Genomic DNA, 24,187 nt, shown 5'->3' with positions numbered 1-24,187 from the left:
TGGGATTCAGAGGTCATGGGTTCGCATTCCGCCTCCCCCACATGTCTGCTGTGTGACCTGGGGCAAGTCACTTCGCTTCTCTGGGCCTCAGTTCCCTCATCTGTAAAATGGGGAGTAAGACTGTGAGCCCCACATGGGACAACCTCATCGCCTTGTGTTCCCCCCAGCTCTTAGAACAGTGCCTTGCACATAGTAAGTGCTTAACAAAATACCAACATTATTATTATTATTATTATTATTATTATTATTATTATTATAGTAGGGGATTTGGATCTGACGCTCAGAAAGTGGGCAAAGTGGAGAAAGCCTCCAGCAGCAGCTGTCTGACCGGATTGCCAGGGACTCACCCCCTCCACGCTCCCCCGGCAACTCCCGAGGCCACCGGCCTGTCTGGCCCAAGTGAATGAGGTGAGGGAAGATTGTGGCGGTGATTTGGGTCTCCGTAAATCCTAAAATGTTGGAAAGACCGAGCCCGCTGGGACATCTGGGCTCCAGCAGCCATGCCTGCCCACCAGTGAGCCTGGAAATACCCCACCGTCCACCCCGCTGTTCTGGGCCACCCATCTTGCTCATCAATGCCCTTCTGTCCTAGCACTATTTAATAATAATAATAATAATAATGGCATTTATTAAGCGCTTACTATGTGCAAAGCACTGTTCTAAACGCTGGGGAGGTTACAAGGCGATCGAGTTGTCCCACGGGGGGCTCGCAGTCTTAATCCCCATTTTACAGACGAGGTAACTGAGGCCCAGAGAAGTGAAGTGACTTGCCCAAAGTCACACAGCTGACAAGTGGCGGAGCCGGGATTTGAACCCATGACTTCTGTCTCCAAAGCCCGGGCTCTTTCCACTGAGCCACACTGCTTCTCTCTTTGATCTTCACATACCCAATCTTCCTTCATGTGCCCAGATCACCCTCCCCACCAACCTCCTTAGTAATAATAATAATAATAACATTTGTTAATGTGCAAAGCACTGTTCTAAGCACTGGAGAGGACACAAGGTGATCAGGTTGTCCCATGTGGCGCTCACAGTCTTAATCCCCGTTTTACAGATGAGGTAACTGAGGCACCTTAGACCATGACCCCCAAATAACCAGGGACTGGACCTTATTTACCCCTTATTTTATCCTTCCCCAATCAATCAATCAATCAATCGTATTTATTGAGCGCTTACTGTGTGCAGAGCACTGTACTAAGCGCTTGGGAAGTACAAGTTGGCAACATATAGAGACAGTCCCTACCCAACAGTGGGCTCACAGTCTAAAAGTTCCTCCTCCTCCCAGGCCTCAGCCCCCGTCCAGCTGTTGTTTGAGGCCCTAAATTATTCAGGAGCCACCCCTGTAGCCGCTGTGCTGGGAGGGGCGGCTGCCAGGGACCTAATAATAATAACAATAATAATAATAATGGCATTTATTAAGCGCTTACTATGTGCAAAGCACTGTTCTAAACACTGGGGAGGTTACAATTAGATCAGGTTGTCCCATGGTGGGGCTCACAGTCTTAATCCCCATTTTCCAGATGAGGTCACTGAGGCCCAGAGAAGTGAAGTGACTTGCCCAAAGTCACACAGCTGCCAATTGGCAGAGCCGGGATTCGAACCCGTGAGCCCTGACTCCTAATGAAATATTCAGGCCTGTGGCTCCACGGTAACCGGCTGGCTGCCGGAGAGAAGAGGGGGCCGAGTGGGAGGGAGACCCTTCATCATCAATCGTATTTATTGAGCGCTTACTGTGTGCAGAGCACTGTACTAAGCGCTTGGGAAGTACAAGTTGGCAACATATAGAGACAGTCCCTACCCAACAGTGGGCTCACAGTCTAAAAGGGGGAGACAGAGGTTCCCGTGCACCTGGCCGGGCTTAGTGGCGGAAAAATTGATTTGTGGGGAGAAGGAAGGGGCTGGAGGCCTTCAATCCATCAATCAATCGTATTTATTGAGCGCTTACTGTGTGCAGAGCACTGTACTAAGCGCTTGGGAAGTACAAGTTGGCAACATATAGAGACAGTCCCTACCCAACAGTGGGCTCACAGTCTTCAATCTTTCTCCCCTCCACCGGCTGCCAGGAGCTGGGGGTGAAAGCCAGAGAGGGGTGGGTGGGGGCTAGGCTCGGGGAGGGTGGCATAGACTGTAAACTCACTGCGGGCAGGGAAGATGTCTATCAACTCCGTCTAGGGCACCCTCTCGAGTGATCAGTGCAGTGCTCCGCACACAGTAAGCGCTCAATACCTCTGAATGATCTAGTGACACGCAACCGCAACACAGTATATCCAGCTTCCTCTTTCATTCATTCAGTCGTATTTATTGAGCGCTTATTGTGCATAGACTGTAAACTCACTGCGGGCAGGGAAGGGGTCTATCAACTCCGTCTAGGGCCCCCTCTCAAGTGATCAGTGCAGTGCTCTGCACACAGTAAGCGCTCAATACCTCTGAATGATCTAGTGATGCACAACAGCAACACAGTATATCCAGCTTCCTCTTTCATTCATTCAGTCGTATTTATTGAGCGCTTACTGTGCATAGACTGTAAACTCACTGCGGGCAGGGAAGGTGTCTATCAACTCCGTCTAGGGCCCCCTCTCAAGTGATTAGTGCAGTGCTCTGCACACGGTAAGCGCTCAATACCTCTGAATGATCTAGTGACACGCAACAGCAACACAGTATATCCAGCTTCCTCTTTCATTCATTCAGTCGTATTTATTGAGCGCTTACTGTGCATAGACTGTAAACTCACTGCGGGCAGGGAAGGGGTCTATCAACTCCGTCTAGGGCCCCCTCTCAAGTGATTAGTGCAGTGCTCTGCACACAGTAAGCGCTCAATACCTCTGAATGATCTAGTGACGCGCAACAGCAACACAGTATATCCAACTTCCTCTTTCATTCATTCAGTCGCATTTATCGAGCGCTTACTGTGTGCAGAGCGCCGTACTAAGCTCTTGGAAAGTACAATTCAGCAATAAAGAGGGACAATCCCTGCCCACGGCGGGTTTACAATCTAGAATGGGGGGGGGGAACAGGTATCGAAACAAGAAAACAGGCATCGCTATCAATAAATAGCACCCAGTGTGCACGGGGCCAGCGCGGGCATAGTGGATAAAGTGCGGGCCTGGGACTCAGCGGGTCATGGGTTCTAATCCCGGCTCCACCACTTGTCTGCTTGCTTGGGCAAGCCACTTCACTTCTCCGTACCGCAGTCACCTCATCCGTAAAGTGGGGATTGAGGCCGTGAGCCCTACGCGGGACAGCGTCCAGCGATTTGCTTGGGTCCACCCCAGCGCATCGCCCAGCGCCCGGCACATTGTAAGCGCTTAACAAATGCCGTAACTATTATTATGAATGCCGGGAACCAAGTCCAGCACACCTGGAGCCCCCACTTCCCCTCCACCCCGGGTCCCCTGGGCCTTCTGAAGGCCCGGGTGAGACCCGCGGGGACTGGGGCTGGGCTGAAGCCGACAGCGGCGACGTGCCGGAACAGGCTTCCCAGGGCCGGGCCCGCCTGCCGCCTCCAGCCTCTCCCAGAGAGGGATGAGGGTCGCTGAGTCAGCAAGATGCCAACACAGGGGTAGAGACACAAAAGGGGGACCAGGGGCGGGGGGCAAAGCCCCCTCCTTTCCCCCCGTTCCCACAGAGGGGGGAGACCCCTCCATCACGGCAGCACCCCCGGCCCAGCGGGGAAGGAGGAAACAGATGTGGCCGCTTCCTGTCGGACACCGCCGCCGGCCCGGCTGGGAAGGCCTGACTGCAGGAAAATCGGGATCGGTGAAAACACAAAATCCCCGGATCCACCCGTTTCCAGAGACGGTGCCGTTCGCCCACCGCGGGGCTGGCGGGGAGGGAGGGTAGTTTCTGGGCACATGCGGACGTGACCATCTGGGAGCCCGCCTGAGGGTGATTGTAGGCGAGTGGTGGAGCGGGTGACTGGGCCAGTTCAAGTCCTGCAAGACTGTAAGCTCCCTGAGGGCAGAGGATTAGGTCTACTCACTCTGTTGTCTCTCCCAAGCACTTAGTACAGTGCTTTCCTATAGTAACTGCTCAGTAAGAGTACTGACTGATTGACTGACAGAGAAAGAAAGTGTCTGTGTGCAATTGTGACTCTGTGGGTCTGTCTCTGTGTCTGTCTTCCCCACCAGTCGATCGATGTTATTTACTGAGTGCTTATTGTGTACACTGTACAAAGCTCCCGGATGCATCCTTTAATAATAATAATGATGATGGCATTTATTAAGCGCTTACTCTGTGCAAAGCACTGTTCTAAGCACTGGGGAGGTTACAGGGAGAGCAGGTTGTCCCACGTGGGGCTCACAGTCTCAATCCCCGTTGTACAGATGAGGGAACTGAGGTTCAGAGAAGTTAAGTGACTTGCCCAAAGTCACACAGCTAACAATTGGCAGAGCCGGGATTCGAACCCCTGCCTCCAAAGCCCATGTTCCTTCCACCGAGCCACGCTGCTTCTCTAAGATCAGATGTGTAAATAATTGAACCCCTCCTTCCCCTTCCCTTTCATTCATTCATTCAATCGTATTTATTGAGCGCTTACTGTGTGCAGAGCACTGGACTAAGTGCTTGGGAAGTGCAAGTCAGCAACATATAGAGATGATCCCTACCCAACAGTGGGCTCACAGGCTAGAAGGGGGAGACAGAAGCAGCATAGCTTAGTGGATAGAACACAGGTCTGAGAATTAGAAGGACCTGGGTTCTAATCCCATTTCTGCTACTTGTCTGCTGTGTGACCTTGGGCAGAACACTTCACCTCTCTGTGCTTCAGTTACCTCATCTGGAAAATGGGGATTAAGGCTGGGAGCCCCATGTGGGACAGGGACAGTGTCCAACTTGTTTAGCTTGTATCTACCCCAGCCCTTTGTACAGTGCCTGGCACATAGTAAGAGCTTAATAAAATTCATTCAACCTCCTTCCCCTCCCCACAGCACCTGTATATATGTATATATGTTTGTACAGATTTATTACTCTATTTTACTTGTACATATTTATTCGATTTATTATTTGGTTTACATGTTTTGTTTCATTGTCTGTCTCCCCCTTCTAGACTGTGAGCCCGCTGTAGGGTAGGGACCGTCTCTATATGTTGCCAACTTGGACTTCCCAAGTGCTTAGTCCAGTGCTCTGCACACAGTAAGCGCTCAATAAATACGATTGAATGAATGAATGAACTACTGACTGAGCCCCCTCCTTCCTCTTCCCCTCCTCTCCCTCCCCCCGCCTTACCTCCTTCCCCTCCCCACACCACCTGTATATATGTATATATGTTTGTACAGATTTATTACTCTATTTTACTTGTACATATATATTCTATTTGGTTTACATGTTTTGTTTCGTTGTCTGTCTCCCCCTTCTAGACTGTGAACCCACTGTTGGGTAGGGACCGTCTCTATATGTTGCCAACTTGTACTTCCCAAGCGCTTAGTACAGTGCTCTGCACACAGTAAGTGCTCAATAAATACGATTGAATGAATGAATAACAATAATAATGATGGCATTTATTAAGTGCTTACCATGTGCAAAGCACTGTTCTAAGCGCTGGGGAGGATACAAGATGATCAGGTTGCCCCACGTGGGGCTCACAGTCTTAATCCCCATTTTACAGATGAGGGAACTGAGGCACAGAGAAGTTGAGTGACCCACCCAAAGTCACACAGCTGACAAGCTCTCTCATTCACCCCTCACATCCAAGCCGTCACCAAAACCTGCCGGTCTCAGCTCCGCAACATTGCCAAGATCCGCCCTTTCCTCTCCATCCAAACTGCTACCCTGCTCATTCAAGCTCTCATCCTATCCCGTCTGGACTACTGCACTAGCCTTCTCTCTGATCTCCCATCCTCGTGTCTCTCTCCACTTCAATCCATACTTCATGCTGCTGCCCGGATTATCTTTGTCCAGAAACGCTCTGGACATATTACTCCCCTCCTCAAAAACCTCCAATGGCTACCGATCAATCTGCGCATCAGGCAGAAACTCCTCACCCTGGGCTTCAAGGCTGTCCATCCATCCCCTCGCCCCCTCCTACCTCACCTCCCTTCTCTCCTTCTACTGCCCAGCCCGCACCCTCCGCTCCTCCACCACTAATCTCCTCACTGTACCTCGCTCTCGCCTGTCCCGCCATCGACCCCCGGCCCACGTCATCCCCCGGGCCTGGAATGCCCTCCCTCTGCCCATCCGCCAAACTAGCTCTCTTCCTCCCTTCAAGGCCCTGCTGAGAGCTCACCTCCTCCAGGAGGCCTTCCCAGACTAGCCCCTTCTTTCCTCTCCCCCCTCGTCCCCCCTCTCCATCCCCCCGTCTTACCTCCTTCCCTTCCCCACAGCACCTGTATATATGTATATATGGTTGTACATATTTATTACTCTATTTATTTATTTATTTATTTATTTTACTTGTACATTTCTATCCTACTTATTTTATTTTGTTGGTATGTTTGGTTCTGTTCTCTGTCTCCCCCTTTTAGACTGTGAGCCCACTGTTGGGTAGGGACTGTCTCTATGTGATGCCAATTTGTACTTCCCAAGCGCTTAGTACAGTGCTCTGCACATAGTAAGCGCTCAATAAATACGATTGATTGATTGATTGATTGATTGACAAGCGGAGGAGCCGGAATTCAAATCCATGACCTCTGACTCCCAAGCCCGTGCTCTTTCCATTGAGCCACGCTGCTTCTCGCACACATATCGTCAAAAAACAATGAAAACCACTTTAATTTCAGTGCCTATGGATGGAGGCTGCACTCCCTCGCGACCCTCGACAGGTCAGACCCTCTAAGGGTCATTCCGTTCCCTTTCCCCCCACCCGATGGGTCCCCTCTGTGTGACTGCCTTCTCTTCCCCATCCCCGGGAAGGCCCTCCTACTGTCTGACTTCCATCCCTCCGGCTTTAGTCACGACTTTTCCTTGGTCCTCCCCCGGGGGAAGGCCGATCTCAGAATCTGACCTTAACTTGGGGAGCAGGGCAAGGTCCGGCCTCAGTGCCCCAGGAGCTCTCCCTGTCCTTCCCTCCACACCCTCCCCTGCCAGGCTTGTGAAGTCTGTCTCTGAGAGAGCCATGAATATTTTAGGATTCTCATTGGGCACCCCCGTGCAACCTCCGGCCTTGACAATGGGAGCTTTTAGAGCCGACAAAATCCCTGCGATTGTCCGGCTGCTGACCGACCGGACAATGCCAATGTCAGCGCACGGCCAACTCCCACCCATCCTCCCGCCCCTCCCTGATCCCTGGTGGCTTGAAGGGTCTCCTGTGGGGAAGTCTCAGCATCCTGGGGAATTTCGGGGTCCGGGGGGTGCTCTGTGACTTGGCTCTTCAACCCTGCGGATCTGGCAGGACCAAGACCTCCAATCAATCAATCGTATTTATTGAGCGCTTACTGTGTGCAGAGCACTGTACTAAGCGCTTGGGAAGAACAAGCCGGTAACTTCCCTAGACCTGGGAGAAAGGACAGGGTGTAAGAGGTTAGGTTTTTGGGAATGGGAATGGGAACCAGTAGCAGCTGTGCAGTGAGTCGGGGTGGGCTGGTGACCGTCCAGGGGACAGGCTGGTAGAGGTTTGGAATTATCTGCAAGGCTGCGGTAAATAGAGGATCTATGCTTCCCAGTCCTGTCCAACAAACCCATCCTTTACCTCCCCTCCTTAGGTAAGACAGCATGGCTTAATATAAAGAGCGTGGGCTTGGAAATCAGAAGACATGGGTTCTAATGCCGCTTGTCTGCTGTGTGACCTTGGGTAAGTCACTTAACTTCTGTGTGCCTCAGTTACCTCATCTGTAAAATGGGTATTAAGACTGTGCGCTCCACGTGGGACAAACTGATTACTTTGTATCTACCCTTGTGCTTCCAACAGTGCTTGGCACATAGCAAGTGCTTAACGAATACCGTTATTATTATTATTATTATTGTTATCTCCACCACGTCCTCTCCCCGACTTTCCCAACACTGTAGACACCACCACCACCCTTCCCGTCTCACAAGCCCATATTTTAGGACTCTCATTGGGCACCCCCCCGCCCCCCACAACCTCCAGCCTTGACAATGGGAGCTTTCAGAGCCTACAAAGTCCCTGCGATTGTCCGGCTGCTGACCGGCTGTTATCCTTGTCTCCTCTCTCTCATTCAACCAACATATTCAATCCTAGAGAAGTAGCGTGGTTTAGTGGCAAGAGCACGGGCTTGGGAGTCGGAGGTCGTGGGTTCTAATCCCGTCTCCGCCACTTATGGGCTGTGAGACTTTGGGCAAGTCTCTTCACTTCTCTGTGCCTCAGGTACCTCATCTGTAAAATGAGGATTAAGGCTGCGAACCCCACGTGGGACAACCTGATTACCTTGTATCTACCCCAGTGCTTAGAGCAGTGCATGGCACATAGTTAACGCTTATCAAATAGCATGATTATTATTCATTCATTTATTCAATCATATTTATTGAGTGCTTACTGTGTGCAGAGCACCGCACTAAGCGCTTGGGAAGTACAAATCGGCAACATATAGAGATGGTCCTACCCAACAACGGGCTCACAGTCTAGAAGGGGGAGACAGAGAACAAAACAAAACAAGTAGACAGGTGTCAATACCACCATATATAAACTATACAGAATATGAGTGTGGGGGGGTGAGGTGGGGAGGTGGGGGTGACTGGCCCATACTGGTTGCCCCTGGGATCGGGTGGGGGTGTGTGTACAGGGGGGCTCGAGTCTTACTTCAACTTGTGGGCCTCATCGCGGCTAGCCTGCATGTGTTGCAAAGCCTGCAGGATTGGGGTCTGGGTGAAAAAGTTCTGCTCAGTGTTGGTTATCCATCACTAAATCCTGTCAGTCCCACCTTCACAACATCTCTAAAATCCGCCCTTTCCTCTCCATCCAAACTGCTACCATGTTAATACGGTCACTCATCCTATCCCGCCTAGATTACTGCATCAGCCTCCTTGCTGATCTCCCAACCTCCTGTCTCTCCCCACTCCAGTCCATACTTCACTCCGCTGCCCAGATCATCTTTTGACAAATGCGTTCGGGACACGTCACCCCCCTCCTCAAAAATCTCCAGTGGTTACCTACCCATCTCCATCTCAAACAAAAAGTCCTCACCATTGGCTTTAAACCATTCCGTCACCTTGCCCCTTCCTACCTCATCTCATTTCTCTCCTACAAGCCAGCCTGCATACTTAACTCCTACAGTGCTAACCTTCTCATTGCACCTTGGTCTTTCCTGTCTTGCTGTCGACCCTGGCCTACGTCCTGCCTCTGGCCTGGAACACCCTCCCTCCTCAAATCCGACAGACAATTACTCTCTCCGCTTTCAAAGCCTTACTGAATAATAATAATAACAACAACAACAATAATAACAACTAATAATAATAATGTTGGTATTTGTTAAGCTCTTACTACATGCCAAGTACTGTTCTAAGTGCTGGGGGGGGATACAAGGTAATCAAGGTTGTCCCGCGTGGGGCTCACAGTCTTAATCCCCATTTTACAGGTGAGGGAACTGAGGCACAGAGAAGTTAAGTGACTTGCCCAAAGTCACACGGCTGACAAGTGGTGGAGCCGGGATTAATCAATCAATCAATCAATCAATCGTATTTATTGAGCGCTTACTATGTGCAGAGCACTGTACTAAGCGCTTGGGAAGTACAAATTGGCAACACATAGAGACAGTCCCTACCCAACAGTGGGCTCACAGTCTAAAAGGGGGAGACAGAGAACAGAACCAAACATACCAACAAAATAAAGTAAATAGGATAGAAATGTACAAGTAAAATAAATAAATAGGATTAGGGTTAGGATTAGATTAGATTAGGATTAGATAGATCATAGGATTAGATCCCATGAAGGCACATCTCCTCCAGGAGGCCTTCCTAGACTAAGCCCCACTTTTCCTCATCTTCCACTCCCTTCTGCATTGCCCTGACTTGTTCCCCTTATTCTTCCTCAACCTCCCAGCCCTGCAGCACTTAGGAATATATCTGTAATTTTACTTATTTGTATTGATGTCAGTCTCCCCCACCCTGACTGCGAGTTCGCTGTGGGCAGGGAATGTCACTGTTTATTGTTGTAGTGTACTTTCCCAAGCGCTTAGTACAGTGCTCTGCACAGGGGAGGTGCTCAATAAATACGATTGAATCAATGATTCCCGGATTCACTCTTGCCCCTCCACTGTCCAACCTGGTAGCATGGTGGTGTGGGCCCGTGGGCCCGAGGGGACTGCGGACCGCCCTGCCAAGCTGGGAGCCCCTGAGGGTGAGGGCGGTGTCTCCTCTCTCCCAGGGAGCTGTGGGCGGTGCCCACTGCAGCCTGGCAGAGGGAAGCTGGTTGGCATTTGGCAGTTTAGTCTTCCTTGCTCAGAGAGGAGAGGTGCCACCAGCCGGAAACTTTGGAACTGAGACATCCTCGGGGCACCAAGCGAGAGGCGGGGTGGGGGTGGGGTGGAGGGCACAGCTGAACCCGGGCCCTGGTGCAGCGAGCTGGGGCAGGGCAGGGGAGGAGCTGGAGTTTTGCTAAGCGGCTTGTGGGCGTCAGTCGGAGAAGGCTGGCCGGGCCGGGGGCCGGGGCTGGTTTTCCAAGGGTAGGCCTGGAATTCTCCTCTCCCGTTCCGGCAGGAGGGTCTAAGTGGGCAGGAAGTCTCCCCAGCTTGGATCCCTCCACCTGCCCCCAGATTGGCCCAGTCTTCCACCATCTGTGGCCTGAAGGAGCCAGGCGGTCCCCCCCTTGCCCCACCCACTGCGGGGAGTCCCCAGGCCTGCGCCAACCAGACCAGGCCAGCGTCAGGCCTGCCCAGCAGTGGGGCAGGGGAACGGGGCGGGAATGTCATTTGGGTGGGAAGGAAGGGATTACCTTCCACCAGGCCTGCAGCCGCCCCAGGCCCCTGGGTCTCGCACCGGTTGGGTCTGAGACACCACTTCATCCCTCCCCCTGCCTCTGCATGGGTAGGCTCCTGTTGTTTCAGCACCTGCCCGGCCTGGGTTGCCCAGTCTTGCCAGCTTTTACTCCATGAAGGAGAGGAGGCCCTGCAACTTCAGGGGCCGACTCTCGCCCTCTTCAAAGCCTTACTGAAGGCCCATCTCCTCCAAGAGGTCTTCCCAAACTAAGTCCCTCTTTTCCTCATCTCCCACTCCCTTCTGCGTCGCCTTGACTTGCTCCCTTTGCTCCTCTCCCCTCTCCCGCCCCACAGCCCTTATGTATATATCAGTAATTTTATTTATTTATATGGATGTCTATTCGTATTGATGTCTGTCTCCTCCCCTCTAGACAGTGAGCTCGTGGTGGGCAGGGCTGGTCACTCTTTGTTGCTGTATTGTACTTTCCCAAGCGCTTAGTACAGTGCTCTGCACACAGTAAGTGGTTATTAAATATGATTGATTGAATGAATGAATGAATGAAAAGCTGCTCCTAGAGGAGCTGCGTGGCTTAGTGGATATAGCACGGGCCTTAGAGTCAGAGGACCTGGGTTCTAATCAAGCTCCACTACTTGTCTGCTGTGTGACCTTGGGCAAGTCCCTTAACTTCTCTGTCCCTCTGTTATCTTTTCTATAAAATGGGGATTAAGACTGTAAACTCCATACGGGACAGGAACTGTGTCCAAACTGATTAGCTGGTTCCTTGGAACAGTGCCTGCACACAGTAAGTGCTTAACAAACACCATTTATATAAAAAAGGGGGGCATCCTGTTCCCACACTTTGCAGCTCCGGGCTGGGGGAGTTTCAGGGTCCTCTGAGGAGTCGGAGACAGAGTCATTAGAGCAGGGCAGGGCAGGTGGACTTTCTACCTCGTCTAGGTGTGCCTGGCTCTGCCCAGACCCGGCCTCCGCCTCCCAGGGAATAACAGGGGTGGAGATTGGAGAGGGGCGGCAGAATGAGACCTAGCCCCTACCCTCAAATAGTTTGGTTTCATTTAAAGCTTTGGAGATTATCTTCACCCTGGAGCTCCAGGTTACCCACGGTGGCGGAGGCGAGATAGGGCTATGCTCGAAGTCACTCTGTCCCTTCCCCTGCCTCCATACCCGATGCTTCCTCCCTCAGTCAGGAAGGGTCCCAGGAAGCCAAAGCTTTCCTGGTGGCCGGGAAGTTCTTCCTGTTGTCTAACCATCAATCCTCCTGCTGCGGTCCCGCCCAGATGTCTGTGTCGTTTCTAAAGGGTCCGTTCGGTCTCATCCCCTTCCCCGCCTTCCCAGCCTGCTGTCCTGCCTCCCCAATGGGAGTTTGTTCTTTTCCTCCCCTCTCCTTGCCCCAGGACGCAGGTCAGAGGCTGCTGCGGTGGTTGGGGCCACCTTGCCCCGAAGCTCCATCATCCTTACACCTCTGTGCTGCCCAATTGGGCATCTTGCCCCCCTCCTGCCAGGGACCAGATGGTTCTAGGGCCGGATATGGGCATCTGGGCCTCCTGCTGCCATAGCCGGGCACTCTGACACATGAGCCATTGACTCTATTAGGTCACCCAGCCTGTCCCCCTGCCTCTAGTATGCTCTGCTCTTACTTTGTTTTATGGTATTTGTTAAGCGCTTACTACGCGCCAGGCACTGACCCTTCCTTTTGGGGGGGGTCTCTGGAGACTAGGACTCGGAGTGTCCTCGCAGCAATACACCCCAGGCTCTCTGGATCTTGGCAGTTGGGGATTCTGCCCTTTAAACACTTGATATTCCACACCTCCCTCAGCCCCACAGCACTTACACATGCCTAAATTATTTTAATATCCGTCTCTCCCTCTAGACTGTAAACTCCTAGTGGGCAGGGAGCTTGTCATCCAACTCTGTTGTATGGTACTCTCCCAAGCACTTTTAGTACAGTGCTTGACACACAGTAAATGCTTAATAAATACCAATTATTATTATTGTATTAGTTAAGCATGTACCGTTTGTACATATTTATTGCTCTATTTATTTACATATCTATTCTATTTATTTTATTTTGTTAGTATGTTTGGTTTTGTTCTCTGTCTCCCCCTTTTAGACTGTGAGCCCACTGTTGGGTAGGGACTGTCTCTATATGTTGCCAACTTGTACTTCCCAAGTGCTTAGTACAGTGCTCTGCACACAGTAAGCGCTCAATAAATACGATTGATTGATTGATTGATTGATTGATGTGTCAAGCAGTGTTTTAAACATTGGGGGACTATTCATTCATTCATTCATTCATTCATTCAATTGTATTTATTGAGCACTTACTGTGTGCAGAGCACTGTACTTCAGGTGGGTCAAAGCCCCTCTCCCACACACGGGGCTCTCAATCTAAGTAGGAAGGAGAACAGGTATTTAATCCCCATTTTACAGATGAGGAAACTGAGGCCCAGAGAAGTTCGAGGACTCGCCCAAGGTCACACAGGAAGCAATTGGCAGATCCAGGATTGGAGCGCAGCTCCTCTGACTGCCTTGATTTTGCTCTTTCCACTAGCCATCCCTCCCCAGCGGCTTCAGTCTCAAGAGAAGCAGCGTGGCTCAGTGGAAAGAGCCCGGGCTTGGGATTCAGAGGTTATGGGTTCAAATCCCGGCTCCGCCGCTTGTCAGCTGTGTGACTTTGGGCAAGTCACTTCACTTCCCTGTGCCTCAGTTACCTCATCTGTAAAATGGGGATTAAGATTGTGAGCCCCACATGGGACAACCTGATCACCTTGTAATAATAATGATGGCATTTGTTAAGCGCTTACTACGTGCCAAGCACTGTTCTAAGCGCTGGGGGGAATACAACCTGATCAGGTTGTCCCACGTGGGGCTCACAGTTTTAATCCCCATTCTACAGATGAGGTAACTGAGGCCCAGAGAAGTGAAGCGTTTAAAGGGCAGGATCCCCAACTGCCAAGATCCAGAGGGCCTGGGGTGTATTGCTGCAAGGACACTCCGAGTCCTGGTCTCCAGAGACCCACCCCAAAGGAAGGGTCAGTGCCTGGCACGTAGTAAGCGCTCACCCTGGGCTTCAAGGCTGTCCATCCATCCCCTCGCCCCCTCCTACCTCACCTCCCTTCTCTCCTTCTCCAGCCCAGCCCGCACCCTCCGCTCCTCCGCCGCTGATCTCCTCACCGTTAGGCCTCGTTCTCGCCTGTCCCGCCATCGACCCCCGGCCCACGTCCTCCCCCAGGCCTGGAATGCCCTCCCTCTGCCCATCCGCCAAGCTAGCTCTCTTCCTCCCTTCAAGGCCCTACTGAGAGCTCACCTCCTCCAGGAGGCCTTCCCACACTGAGCCCCTTCCTTCCTCTCCCCCTCGTCCCCCTCTCCATCCCCCCATCTTACTTCCTTCCCTTCCCCACAGCACCTGTTTATATGTATATATGTTTGTACACATTTATTACTCTATTTATTTATTTTACTTGTACACATCTATTCTATTTATTTTATTTTGTTAGTATGCTCGGTTTTGTTCTCCGTCTCCCCCTTTTAGACTGTGAGCCCACTGTTGGGTAGGGACTGCCTCTATATGTTGCCAAATTGTACTTCCCAAGCGCTTAGTACAGTGCTCTGCACACAGTAAGCGCTCAATAAATACGATTGATGATGATGATGATGCGGCAGAGTCGGGATTAGAACCCATGACCTCTGGTTCCCGAGCCCGGCCTCTTTCCCCTGAGCCACGCTGCTTCTCTCCCCAGCGCTTAGAACAGTGCTTTGCACATAGTAAGCGCTTAACAAATACCAAAATTATTATTATGATTATTTCCCACCAGTGGTGTCTGAGCACACCTCGCCTCTGCGTGGGCAGGCCCCCATTTCCAGATCAGGCCGACATGGAGCCTGGGACGGAGGAAACTGTTACTCCAGGCCCCCAGGCCACCCCTTCCGTCCCCCCCTTCTATCAATCAATCAATCAATCGTATTTATTGAGCGCTTACCATGTGCAGAGCACTGTACTAAGCGCTTGGGAAGTCCAAGTTGGCAACACATAGAGACAGTCCCTACCCAACAGCGGGCTCACAGTCTAGAAGGGGGAAGTAGGCCCCTTCTAGACTGTGAGCTCGTTGTGGGCAGGGCATGACACTGTTTATCGCCGTACTTTCCCAAGCGCTTAGTACAGTGCTTAATAAGTAATAATAATAATGATGGCATTTATTAAGCGCCTACTATGTGCAAAGCACTGTTCTAAGCGCTGGGGAGGTTACGAGGTGACCAGGTTGTCCCTCAGGGGGCTCACAGTCTTAATCCCCATTTTACAGATGAGGTAACTGAGGCCCAGAAAAGTGAAGTGCCTTGCCCCAAAGTCACACAGCTGACAAGTGGCGGAAGAGAAGCAGCATGGCTCAGTGGAAAGAGCGCGGGTTTGGGAGTCACAGGTCACGGGTTCGAATCCCACCTCCCCCACATGTCTGCTGCGTGACCTTGGGCAAGTCACTTCACTTCTCTGGGCCTCCGTTCCCTCATCTGTAAAATGGGGATTAAGACTGTGAGCCCCACGTGGGACAACCTCATCTCCTGGTATTCCCCCCAGCGCTTAGAACAGTGCTTTGCACATAGTAAGCGCTTAACAGATACCAGCATTATTGTTATTATAATTTTTATGGGATGATTGAATGTATGTATGATTGAATGATTGTATGATGCGTGGCTCAGTGGAAAGAGCCTGGGCTTTGGAGTCAGAGGTCAATCAATCAATCAATCAATCAATCAATCGTATTTATTGAGCGCTTACTATGTGCAGAGCACTGTACTAAGCGCTTGGGAAGTACAAATTGGGAACACATAGAGACAGTCCCTACCCAACAGTGGGCTCACAGTCTAAAAGGGGGAGACAGAGAACAAAACCAAACATACCAACAAAATAAAATAAATAGGATAGAAACGTACAAGTAAAATAAATAAATAAATAGAGGTTCAAATCTCGGCTCTGCCAATTACCAGCTGCGTGACTTTGGGCCAGTCACTTCACTTCACTGGGCCTCCGTGACCTTATCTGTAAAATGGGGATGGAGACTGGGAGCCCCCCGTGGGACAACCTGATCACCTTGGAGCCTTCCCAGCGCTTAGAACGGTGCTTGGCACGTAGTAAGCGCCTAATAAATGGCATTATTATTATTATTATTATTGAAGGAATGAATGCAAGTGCGTTTGTGGATGTGCACGCGTATGGAGGATGAGGAAGGTCCTCTCCTTTTGTAGTCCAGTGTCTGGCACCCGCTTACTAGTCTGGCAGCACCGGGCACCGGGCCTCCGCCCGCGGCGGTGGTGCCAACCCGGGCCTGCGTCCACAGGCCCGGCGTGTCGGGGCAGGTGGTTGAGTGAGGCTCACACACCAACGCGCGCACACATACACAGACACTCGGAGCATTGTCGGGAAGAGATCCCGTCCCACCCTCCTCCACCCCATCCCGGCCCGGCCCTGCCTCCCTGAAAACCGGGGCGCTGAAGTCATGAGAAACTGCGGGCCAGAAGGCAAACGGGGCGGGTGGGGCGGGGACGAGGAGGGGGACGTGGAAACCGAGACAGGCTAATCATCATCGTCGTCATCATCATCAATCGTATTTATTGAGCGCTCACTGTGTGCAGAGCGGTGGACTAAGCGCTTGGGAAGTCCAAGTTGGCAACACGTAGGGACGGTCCCTACCCAACAGCGGGCTCACGGTAAAAGGGGGACACAGAGAACAAAGCTTAAGAGAAGCAGCGGGGCTCAATGGAAAGAGCCCGGGCTTTGGAGTCAGAGGTCATGGGTTCAAATCCCGGCTCTGCCAACTGTCAGCTGGGTGACTTTGGGCAAGTCACTTCACTTCTCTGTGCCTCAGTGACCGCATCTGTAAAATGGGGTTTAAGGCTGTGAGCCCCCCGTGGGACAACCTGATCACCTTGTGAACAGTGCTTTGCACATAGTAAGCGCTTAATAAATGCCATTATTATTATTATTATTATTAAAACCAAACATATTAACAAAATTAAATGAATAGAATAGATATGTACAAGATAAATAAATAGAGTAATAAATCTGTACAAACATATATACATATATACAGGTGCTGTGGGGAAGGGAAAAAGGTAAGATGGGGGGGATGGAGAGGGGGACGAGGGGGAGAGGAAGGAAGGGGCTCAGTCTGGGAAGGCCTCCTGGAGGAGGGGAGCTCTCAGTAGGGCCTTGAAGGGAGGAAGAGAGCAAATAAACCGAGCGACTGATGAGTGGGCTTCAGCCTTATAATAATAATAATGATGACACTTGTTAAGCGCTTCCTATGTGCAAAGCACTGTATATACGTATATATGTTTGTACATACAGAGAAGCAGCGTGGCTCAGTGGAAAGAGCCCGGGCTTTGGAGTCAGAGGTCACGGGTTCAAATCCCGACCCCGCCAACTGTCAGCTGTGTGACTTCAGGCCAGTCACTTCACTTCTCTGGGCCTCAGTTCCCTCATCTGGAAAAATGGGGATGAAGACTGGGAGTCCCACGTGGGACAACCTGATAACCTTGTATCCCCCCAGCGCTTAGAACAGTGCTTTGCACACAGTAAGTGCTTAATAAATGTCATTATTATTATTATTATAGTAAGTGCTTAACAAATACCATTATTATTATTATTACATATTTATTACTCTATTTATTGATCTATTTATTTTACTTGTACATCTCTATTCTATTTATTTTATTTTGTTAATATGTTTGGTTTTGTTCTCTGTCTCCCCCTTCTAGATTGTGAGCCCACTGTTGGATCGGGACCGTCTCTATATGTTGCCAACTCGTACTTCCCAAGCGCTTAGTACAGTGCTCTGCACACAGTAAGTGCTCAATAAATACAATTGATTGATTGATTGATTGACTCTAAGCGCTGGGGAGGATACAAGGTGATTAAGTTGTCCCACGTGGGGCTCACAGTCTTCATCCCCATTTTATTCATTCAATCATTCAATCGTATTTATTGAGCGCTTACTGTGTGCAGAGCACTGTACTAAGCGCTTGGGAAGGACAAGTTGGGCAACATATAGAGATGGTCCCTACCCAGCAGTGGGCTCACAGTCTAGAAGAATAATAATGAGGGCATTTATTAAGCGCTCACTGTGTGCAAAGCACTGTTCTAAGCACTGGGGAGGATACAAGGTGATTAAGTTGTCCCACATGGGGCTCACAGTCTTCATCCCCATTTTATTCATCAATCATTCAGTCGTATTTATTGAGCGTTTACTGTGTGCAGAGCACTGTACTAAGCGCTTGGGAAGTACAAGTTGGGCAACATATAGAGATGGTCCCTACCCAACAGCGGGTTCACAGTCTACAAAAGTAATAATGATGGCATTTATTAAGCGCTTACTGTGTGCACAGCACTGTTCTAAGCACTGGGGAGGTTACAAAGTGATCACCTCCTCCAGGAGGCCTTCCCAGACTGAGCCCCTTCCTTCCTCTCCTCCTCGTCCCCCTCTCCATCCCCCCCCGCCTTACCTCCTTCCCTTCCCCACAGCACCTGTATATATGTATATATGTTTGTACATATTTATTACTCTATTTATTTATTTATTTTACTTGTACCTATCTATTCTATTTATTTCATTTTGTTAGTATGTTTGGTTTTGTTCTCTGTCTCCCCCTTTTAGACTGTGAGCCCACTGTTGGGTAGGGACTGTCTCTATATGTTGCCAATTTGTACTTCCCAAGCGCTTAGTCCAGTGCTCTGCACATAGTAAGCGCTCAATAAATACGATTGATGATGATCAGGTTGTCCCACGGGGGGCTCACAGTCTTCATCCCCATTTTACAGAGGGGGGAACTGAGGGCCAGAGAAGTGAAGTGACGTGTCCAAAGTCGCACAACTGACAAGTGGCGGAGCTGGAATTCGAACCCATGACCTCTGACTCCCGAGCCCGGGCTCTTTCCACTGGGCCACGCTGCTTCTCTAGCCACGCTGCTTCTGAGAGAAAGAGACTGAGGGGCAGAGACTGTAAGCTCATCGTGGGCAGGGAATGTGTTTGTTTATTGTTATGTTGTACTGTATGGAGACAGACAGTGAGTGAGAGAGTGAGAGAATGAGTGTGTGTGTGTGTGTGTGTGTGTAAGGCAGGAAGCGGGATTCCTGTTTGGGAATCCCGACACACCCCTCTCTCATGATCTGTCTCCTCCACCCAAGCCATCATCATCATCAATCGTATTTATTGAGCGCTTACTGTGTGCAGAGCACTGTCCTAAGCGCTTCGGAAGTACAAATTGGCAACATATAGAGACGGTCCCTACCCAACAGTGGGCTCACAGTCTAAAAGGGGGAGACAGAGAACAAAACCAAACATACTAACAAAATAAAATCAATAGAATAGATATGTACAAGTAAAATAAATAAATAAATAAATAGGGTAATCATCATCATCAATCGTATTTATTGAGCGCTTACTATGTGCAGAGCACTGGACTAAGCGCTTGGGAAGTCCAAATTGGCAACATAGAGAGACAGTCCCTACCCAACAGTGGGCTCACAGTCTAAAAGGGGGAGACAGAGAACAAAACCAAACATACTAACAAAATAAAATAATATAAATATGTACAAACATATATACAGGGATTCCTTCATTCAGTCGTATCTATTGAGCGCTTACTGTGTGCAGGGCACTGGACTAAGCACTTGGGAAGTACAAATTGGCAATATATAGAGACAGTCCCTACCCAACAGTGGGCTCACAGTCTAAAAAGGGGGACAGAGAACAAAACCAAACATACGAACAAAATAAAATCAATAGAATAGATATGTACAAGTAAAATAAATAAATAGAGTAATAAATATGTACAAACATATATACAGGGATTCCTTCATTCAGTCGTATCTATTGAGCGCTTACTGTGTGCAGAGCACTGGACTAAGCGCTTGGGAAGTCCAAGTTGGCAACATATAGAGACGGTCCCTACCCAACAGCGGGCTTACAGTCTAGAAGGGGGAGACAGACAACCCAACATGGAGAGAGGCGTCAAAATCGTCCCGTTTTATCCGGTCTTTGAAGCCAGCTGGTCAGCTGGCCCCCTAACTTTTTTCTCCTCCACTGCCTGGTTTCCGTGGGGCTCCGCCGAAAGAGCCCGGGCTTTGGAGTCAGAGGTCATGGGTTCAAATCCCGGCTCCACCAATTGTCAGCTGTGTGACTTTGGGCAAGTCACTTCACTTCTCTGGGCCTCAGTTCCCTCATCTGGAAAATGGGGATGAAGACTGTGAGCCCCCCGTGGGACAACCTGGTCACCTTGTAACCTCCCCAGCGCTTAGAACAGTGCTTTGCACAGAGTAAGTGCAGTGGGGCTCAGTGGAAAGAGCCCGGGCTTTGGAGTCAGAGGTCAGGGGTTCAAATCCCGGCTCCGCCGCTTGTCAGCTGTGTGACTTTGGGCAAGTCACTTCACTTCTCTGGGCCTCAGTTCCCTCATCTGTAAAATGGGGATGAAGACTGTGAGCCCCACGTGGGATAACCTGGTCACCTTGTAACCTCCCCAGCGCTTAGAACAGTGCTTTGCACAGAGTAAGCGCAACGTGGCTCAGTGGAAAGAGCCCGGGCTTTGGAGTCAGAGGTCAGGGCTTCAAATCCTTGCTCTGCCACTTGTCAGCTGTGTGACTTTGCACAAGTCACTTCACTTCTCTGGGCCTCAGTTCCCTCATCTGTAAAATGGGGATGAAGACTGTGAGCCCCCCATGGGACAACCTGGTCACCTTGTAACCTCCCCAGCGCTTAGAACAGGGCTCTGCACACAGTAAGCGCTTAACAAGTGCCATCATTATTATTATTATTATTCTCTGAGCCTATCTCATCTGAAAAATGGGGATTAAGACTGTGAGCCCCCCACCCCACCCCATGGGATCACTTTGTAACCTCCCCAGCAATTAGAACAGTGCTTTGCCCATAGTAAGCGCTTAATAAATTCCATTGTTATTATGTTGGAGTGGGTCGGGGCCTGGCCCTGGGTGCGAATCTCTCCCCCTTCTAGACTGTGAGCCCGCTGTTGGGTAGGGACTGCCTCTGTATGTTGCTGACTTGGACTTCCCAAGCGCTTAGTCCAGTGCTCTGCACACAGTAAGCGCTCAATATGACTGATTGATTGATTAGTCCAGTGCTCTGCACACAGTAAGCGCTCAATAAATACGATTGATTGATTGATTGATTAGTCCAGTGTTCTGCACACAGTAAGCGCTCAATAAATATGACTGATTGATTGATTGATTAGTCCAGTGCTCTGCACACAGTAAGCGCTCAGTAAATACGATTGATTGATTAGTCTAGTGCTCTGCACACAGTAAGCGCTCAATAAATATGACTGATTGATTGATTAGTCCAGCGCTCTGCACACAGTAAGTGCTCGATAAATATGATTGATTGATTGATTGATTAGTCCAGTGCTCTGCACACAGCAAGTGCTCGATAAATACGATTGATTGATTGATTGATTAGTCCAGTGCTCTGCACACAGCAAGCGCTCGATAAATACGATTGATTGATTGATTAGCCCAGTGCTCTGCACACAGTAATCCCTCAATAAATGTGATTGATTTATTAGTCCAGCGCTCTGCACACAGTAAGCGCTCAATAAATACGACTGATTGATTGATTGATTAGCCCAGTGCTCTGCACACAGTAAGCGCTCAATAAATACAATTGATTGATTGATTGATTAGTCCAGTGCTCTGCACACAGTAAGCTCTCAATAAATACGATCGATTGATTGATTAGTCCAGTGCTCTGCACACAGTAAGCGCTCAATAAATACGATTGATTGATTGATTGATTAGTCCAGCGCTCTGCACACAGTAAGCGCTCAATAAATACGATTGATTGATTGATTGATTAGTCCAGTGCTCTGCACACAGTAAGCGCCCAATAAATACGACTGATTGATTGATTAGTCCAGTGCTCTGCACACAGTAAGCGCTCAATAAATACGATTGATTGATTGATTGATTAGTCCAGTGCTCTGCACACAGTAAGCGCTCAATAAATACGACTGATTGATTGATTAGTCCAGCGGTCTGCACACAGTAAGCGCTCAATAAATACGATTGATTGATTGATTGATTAGTCCAGCGCTCTGCACACAGTAAGCGCTCAATAAATACGATTGATTGATTGATTGATTAGTAGTAAGCGCCCAATAAATACGAGTGAATGAATGAATCCGGAGGCAGAAGGGGAGGCCCGCCCCTCCCCCAGCTGAGCCACCGGTAGGACCGGCTGGGCGGAGGCCTCGTACCTGCCCAGGGGGTGGGCGGGGCCAAGGACACGCCCTAGCCTCCTCATTGGTCCCCTCCGGCGTTACCGGCAGCGCCTCGCCCAATCGCCTGGGGGCCCACCCTCCCCTCCAGCCTATCAGCGCGCAGGTGGGGGCCGGCCCTTCCCGCCTTCCCCCTGATTGCCACCCGCCGGGACCAATGGGGACGCGGAAGGCGGGATCGCGGGTCGAGGCCCCGCCCCGGGGCCAGACGGACAGGGGGGCGGACCAATGGGAGGCGGGGGATGGGGGAGGGCGTGGCCGCGGGGGGCGGGGATTGGCTGTCAGGGCTCTTCGCCTTTTGTTCGTTTAGGGAGTCGCAGGCGTTGTCAGTGTCCGGACCGGCCGCGCCCGAGCAGAAACCCGCCTGCCCGCAGGTGAGGTGGGGGGGGGGGAGGCTGGAGCCTAAGCGCCGTTTTCATTCGTATTTATTGAGCGCTTACTGCGTGCGGAGCACTGTACTGAGCGCTCGGGAAGTCCAAGTTGGCAACATCTAGAGACGGCCCCTACCCAACAGCGGGCTTACAGTCTAGAAGGGGGAGACAATCAATCAATCAATCAATCAGTCGTATTTATTGAGCGCTTACTGCGTGCGGAGCACTGTACTGAGCGCTTGGGAAGTCCAAGTTGGCAACATAGAGAGACAGTCCCTACCCAACAGTGGGCTCACAGGCTAGAAGGGGGAGAGAATCAATCAATCAATCAATCAATCGTATTTATTGAGCGCTTACTGGGTGCAGAGCACTGTACTGAGCGCTTGGGAAGTCCAAGTTGGCAACATAGAGAGACAGTCCCTACCCAACAGTGGGCTCACAGGCTAGAAGGGGGAGAGAATCAATCAATCAATCAATCAATCGTATTTATTGAGCGATTACTGCGTGCGGAGCACTGTACTGAGCGCTTGGGAAGTCCAAGTTGGCAACATAGAGAGACGGTCCCTACCCAACAGCGGGCTCACAGGCTAGAAGGGGGAGAGAATCAATCAATCAATCAATCAATCGTATTTATTGAGCGCTTACTGCGTGCAGAGCACTGTACTGAGCGCTCGGGAAGTCCAAGTTGGCAACATAGAGAGACAGTCCCTACCCAACAGTGGGCTCACAGGCTAGAAGGGGGAGACAATCAATCAATCAGTCAATCGTATTTATTGAGCGCTTACTGCGTGCAGGGCACTGTACTGAGCGCTTGGGAATTCCAAGTTGGCAACATAGAGAGACAGTCCCTACCAAACAGCGGGCTCACAGTCTAGAAGGGGGAGACAACCAATCAATCGTATTTATTGAGCGCTTAGTGCGTGCAGAGCACTGTACTGAGCGCTCGGGAAGTCCAAGTTGGCAACATCTAGAGACGGCCCCTGCTCACAGTCTAGGAGGGGGAGACAATCAATCAGTCAATCATTCAGTCGTATTTATTGAGCGCTTACTGCGTGCAGAGCACTGGACTGAGCGTTTGGGAAGTCCAAGTTGGCAACATAGACAGTCCCTACCCAACAGTGGGCTCGCAGTCTAGAACAGACAACAAAACCAGATTAACAAAATAAAATCAGTAGAATAAATATGTACAAATAAAATAGAGTAATAGATACGCACAGTAATAATAATGTTGGCATTTGTTAAGCGCTTACTATGTGCAGAGCACTGTTCTAAGCACCGGGGGGGGTTACAAAGTGATCAGGTTGTCTCACGTGGGGTTCACAGTTTTAATCCCCATTTTACAGATGAGGTAACTGAGGCCTCAGAGAAGTTAAGTGACTTGCCCAAGGTCACACAGCAGACAGGTGGCAGAGCCGGGATTCGAACCCATGACCCCTGATTCCAAAGCTCGTGCTCTTTCCGCTGAGCCACGCTACAAACTTCTAGACTGTGAGCCCGCTGTTGGGTGGGGACCGCCTCTGTATGTTGCCAACTTGGACTTCCCAAGCGCTCAGTACAGTGCTGTGCACACAGTAAGCGCTCAATAAATTTGATTGATTGATTGATACAGGTGCTGTGGGGAGGGGAAGGAGGTAAGGCGGCTGGGAGACCATCCGTCTGTTGCCCAATTGGACTTTGCAAGCGCTCAGTACAGTGCCCTTGCGCACAGTAAGCGCTCC

General features: G+C 50.4%; 1 protein-coding gene across 2 annotated transcripts in view; it reads left to right on the top strand.

The window, feature by feature from the left end:
* The first annotated feature begins 22,407 nt into the window (after window positions 1-22,407).
* LOC119934217 (junction plakoglobin) overlaps window positions 22,408-24,187 on the top strand; it is a 25,005-nt gene continuing 23,225 nt past the window's right edge. For both annotated transcript variants that reach the window (XM_038753638.1, XM_038753637.1), the window contains exon 1: window positions 22,408-22,472. The gene's annotated coding sequence lies outside the window, so the exon portion shown is untranslated. The remainder of the gene's footprint in view (window positions 22,473-24,187) is intronic.

This window comes from Tachyglossus aculeatus, chromosome 11, assembly GCF_015852505.1.
Source record: "Tachyglossus aculeatus isolate mTacAcu1 chromosome 11, mTacAcu1.pri, whole genome shotgun sequence".
NCBI classification, from domain to species: Eukaryota; Metazoa; Chordata; class Mammalia; order Monotremata; family Tachyglossidae; genus Tachyglossus; species Tachyglossus aculeatus.
Note: the sequence above shows the minus strand (reverse complement) of the source record. Positions and strands in the feature narration are given on the sequence as shown.